This window comes from Colobus angolensis, unplaced genomic scaffold, assembly GCF_000951035.1.
Source record: "Colobus angolensis palliatus isolate OR3802 unplaced genomic scaffold, Cang.pa_1.0 Scaffold365, whole genome shotgun sequence".
Taxonomy (NCBI): domain Eukaryota; kingdom Metazoa; phylum Chordata; class Mammalia; order Primates; family Cercopithecidae; genus Colobus; species Colobus angolensis.
In genome coordinates this window covers 198,722-203,637 of record NW_012116988.1, presented here as the reverse complement: position 1 = coordinate 203,637, position 4,916 = coordinate 198,722, and the positions used below count along the sequence as shown (strand labels likewise).

The 4,916-nt window shown below is 38.6% G+C and overlaps 1 pseudogene; it reads right to left on the bottom strand.

The window, feature by feature from the left end:
• Window positions 1-2,451: 2,451 nt before the first annotated feature.
• LOC105519967 overlaps window positions 2,452-4,916 on the bottom strand; it is a 53,759-nt pseudogene continuing 51,294 nt past the window's right edge.

Below are 4,916 nucleotides of genomic sequence, written 5' to 3'. Positions count from 1 at the left end.
AGTACCATGCTGTTTTGGTTACTGTAGCCTTGTAGTATAGTTTGAAGTCAGGTAGCATGATGCCTCCAGCTTTGTTCTTTTTGCTTAGGATTGTCTTTTCACCGCAACCAGTCTAGACAGGTTTACCACATTGTTTATGATTTTTTAATATAAGATTATATGATCCTTTTCTTTACCTCGTTGAACTCCTGAGAGCAAGATGGGTCACCAGCAGCTGCATGGGAGCCACCCGTGAAAATTAGGCCACAGTTCTCACTCTTATCACATGTGTTCAAACTGACATGGTCTGATCTGGAAATATGGCCTCCATATGTGCCACCAGTGTTTCTGTCAGTACGTGAAGGATATCAGTTTCATTAAGTTGTACTAAATGATCTTCCTTTAAAGGATTATCCAAAGCATCTACTCAGTGAAAAACCATAATAGTTCCTTGTACATAAAATAAACATTTGAAAGGAAAAAAAAGATTATATGATCTACAACTTAAAGCATCTACTCAGTGAAAAACCATAATAGTTCCTTGTACATAAAATAAACATTTGAAAGGAAAAAAAAGATTATATGATCTACAACTTTTAACTTATTCATCTTTGATTCCTTTTATTTTTTCTTTTTTTACTGAGAGAAAGACTCACTCTTGTCCCCAGGCTGGAGTGCACTGGCATGATCTCCGCTCACTGCAACCTCCACCTCCCGTGTTCAAGTGATTCTACTGCTTCAGTTTCCTGAGTAGATGGGATTACAGGTACCTGCCACCACACCCAGCTAATTTTTTTGTATTTTTAGTAGAAATGGGGTTTCACCATGCTTAGCCAGGCTGGTCTCAAACTTCTGACTTCAGGTGATCCGTCTGCCTCGCCCTCCCAAGGTGCTGGGATTACAGGCATGAGCCACCACACCTGGCCTCATCTTCAATTTCAATTGCTCTTTTTTATTCTTCGCTGGGCATGGTGGCTCACGCCTGTAATCCCAGAACTTTGGGAGGCCAAGGCAGGCAGATCATGAGGTCAGGAGATGAAGACCACCCCAACTAACACAGTGAAACCCGTCTCTACTAAAAATACAACAATAAAAAAAATTAGCCTGGCGCAGTGGTGGGTGCCTGTAGTACCAACTACTTGGGAGGCTGAGGCAGGAGAATGGTGTGAACTTGGGAGATGGAGCTTACAGTGAGCCCAGATCATACCACTGCACTCCAGCCAGGGTGACAGACAGAGATTAAATCTAAAAAAAAAAAAAGAGAGAGACATTGTAGCCAACAAATAGATGCAATGAATATATTTTGAATAAAAACATAATATTTTAAAAGGAGTAATTATTTTTTATTCAATGAATCTTTGATATAGTCACTTTAAATTCTTAGGTGTGAAGCCTATAAATGTTCAATGGCTTAGATAATGTCTTACACTGCATATCCTACATGCTAATCACTGTGACTGTCAGATTCTCTTTTGTTCATAGCGTTTTTTAAATATAATATTTTGTTTTTCTTATTAAAATGCATTTTTCTCTCATGGCTAAATATTGATAAAAATACAGAGGATTGGTTTGCATCATTTATTAATTCCAAATTCAAATAGCAGTTTTGCTTTTTTCCTTTGTATTCAGTAACTCATTTGTTTCACACAGTATACATGAGAATTAAGTAACACAATTATAATTATATTCTCATGCTAGCAATGGAGAAACATTTGAGTTATTTTTTAATAGTGCTGAAGTCTTATTTTATATTTTTATTACAGATTATTTCATGTCAAGTAACAAGAATATGAATTTTAATAATATACTATGAAATTAGAAAATATGATAGTCACAGATTACAGAAGTACGCTGAAGAAATAGATTCTATTAAGAGGTGTACATTTATATATACACACACTTTTTATTATATCTACAATAAAATGGAGTATATAAATAGCCATGCAACAAGGAAAATAAAAAGGTTACTTAAAATGTTTTTACATCAAAAGCTCAGTGTCAAGTTGCTTAAATTTTAAATTTTACCAACACTTAATGAAAAGCTGATACCAATTTCCCCCAAAAACTGTCGGCAACAGAAGAGGTAACATTTCCCAATTAATCTATTAGCCAGGATTACCATGATTCCAAAACCAGACAAAAGAATCAGAAATAATGAAGACTATGGAACAATGTCCCATATAAATGTAGATGCAGAAATTTTCAAAAACACTAGAAAATTAAATCTAGCAACATATGAAAATGAGTACATACCATGACCAGGTAATATTTGTTCACAAATTTAGTGTTGGCTTAATATTTAAAAAATCAACTAACACATTACCAAATATTACTTACTGACAAGTTTTGTCCTGGTCGCTTCATCTGTCCAGGACCCTAGAAACTGCTCTGCTCTTGCGTCTCTAAGAAACCAGGTGCTTAACCACGAGAACGAGGAGAAAGAAAGCTGAAGGAGCCAGAAGGGGAAGCCAGCTACAGAAAGAGAGGTGACAGGACCTCCAGGCGCAGGATGCTTCGGGCAGGGAGGCAGTCAGGGCTGGCAGCTGCCTGAGTCACAAATGAAAAGAGCAGAAGCTCCAGCTTTTGGTGGTATGGCCACTGCCATGACCAATGTGAAAAGGACTGAAAAGGACTGACTCTCCAGCAAATGGCGCCAGATAACTTAATGTTTAAATTTAAAAAAAAAAAAAAAAAAGCCTTGGGGCTGGGCCCAGTGGCTCATGCCTGTAATCCTTGCACTTCGGGAGGCCAAGGTGGTGGATCACTGGAGATCACCAGTTTGAGACCAGCCTGATCAACATGACAAACCCCATCTCTACTAAAAATAGAACATTAGCTGGTCATGGTGGCACGTACCTGTAATCCCGGCTACTCGAGAGGCTGAGTCAGGAGAATCTCTTTAACCCAGGAAGCAGAAGTTGCAGTGAGCCAAGATCATGCCACTGCACTCCAGCCTGGGTGACAGAGCAAGACTCTCTCTCAAAACAAAAAAGAAAATCTTGGACCCTTTTTTTAGTATATTATACAAAAAATGTCTGTGTATGCAAAGCAGAAGCTGGCAGTAACATTTGCATACTCATGTTGGTAATCTTATTATTCATGAAACCAAAACTTGGAAGCCACTTAAATGATTTTTGATGTATAAATGGATTTTTTTGCTTTTAATTGAGACAGGGTCTCACTCTGTCGTCCAAGTTGAAGTGCACTGGTGCCATCTTGACTCACTACAACCTCTGTCTCTGGGATTCAAGTGATTCTCCTGTCTCAGCCTCTGGAGTAGCTGGAATTACAAGCATGTGCCACCACACCTGGATAGTTTTTGTATTTTTAGTAGAGACGGGGTTTCTCCATGTTGTCCAGGCTGGTCTGGAACTCCTGACCTCAGGTGATCTGCCCACCTCTGCCTTCCAAAGTGCTGGAATTACAGGCTCGAGCCCCCACACCCAGTCATATAAATGAATCTTTAAAATGGCATATACATTTGATGAAATATAATTATAACTTGTAAAAGGAAATTATGTCACATGCTACAATAAAGATAAACCTTTAGGGCCAGTGTGGTGGCTCACTCCTGTAATTCAAATAGTTTGGGAGGGTGAGGCAAAAAATGTTTTGAGGCCAGGAGTTTATGACTAGCCGGGCAACACTCACTCACACACACAGACACACACACACACACAGGATAAACCTTTAGGACATTATGTTAAGTGAATTATGCCAGGAACAAAATAACAAAGAGGATATAATTTGAGTTATATGAGATATCTTCAGTAGTCATGTGATACCTTACCTTGTTTTAACCTGAGTGGCTCTCTCCTAGCAGAGAGAGCGGACAGACTCCATTTTAGTTTCTTCACTTGCAACCCCTTTTACCTCCTTCCAGGCATAGCTAGTGTAAAACTGACTCAAAGTACGTCCAGCAACGCACCTGCTGATAAGATATTGAGGCGAGCTGCACCAGCAGCTCCTGGGGATACACTAGGTGGATGGCACCCAAAACCCCTACACTTACCTCTTTCTGATAGTTTAAGCCCCTGTAACTGGAGCTGCTTGTTTTTTTGTAACTGCATTTGTAACCAATTAATTTTTTAAGTTTCTGCCGGTTCTGCTTCTGCAAAAATTGCTTCAGCTAAAATCCCCCTCCCCTATTTAGACCACGGTATAAAAACAAAACTAGCCCCTTCCTCAGGTCCGAGAGAATTTTGGGCATTAGCTGCCTCTCAGTCACCGGCTAATAAAAGACTCTTTAACTTGTTTCAAAGTGTGACATTTCTCTATAACTCGCTTAGTTACAGCAGTCAAACTGATAAAAATTGAAAGTAGAATGGTGTTTGTCAACAACTGGGGTGGGGGGTAAAAGGGGAAGTTCCTGCTTAATGGGTTTGAGTTCTACTTTTGCAAAATGTAAAAATTCTAAAGGTCTGTTGCATAATTTTTTTCTCATACCAAGTCTTGCTGTGTCGCCCAGGCTGGAGTGCAGTAGGGTGATATAGGCTCACTGCAACCTCTACCTCCCGGGTTCAAGAGATTCTCCTGCCTCAGCCTCCTGAGTAGCTGTGATTGCAGGCACCTGCCGCCATGACTGGCTAATTTTTGTATTGCATAACCATTTTAATACATTTAGTACCACTAAACTATAAACTTCATGGTCAAATATATGTAATAACACTTTTAAAAGCATAATTATTAAAGGTATACAATTTTTAATAGGATTGACCTTGCATCTTCTTTGCTTTATGATTATGTAAAGTATCATGCCAATTTTCTTCTTTCTTTCTTTCTTTCTTTCTTTCTTTCTTTCTTTCTTTCTTTCTTTCTTTCTTTCTTTCTTTCCTTCTTTCCTTCTTTCTTTCTTTCTTTCTTTCTTTCTTTCTTTCTTTCTTTCTTTCTTTCTTTCTTTCTTTCTTTCTTTCTTTCTTTCTTTCTTTCTTTCTTTC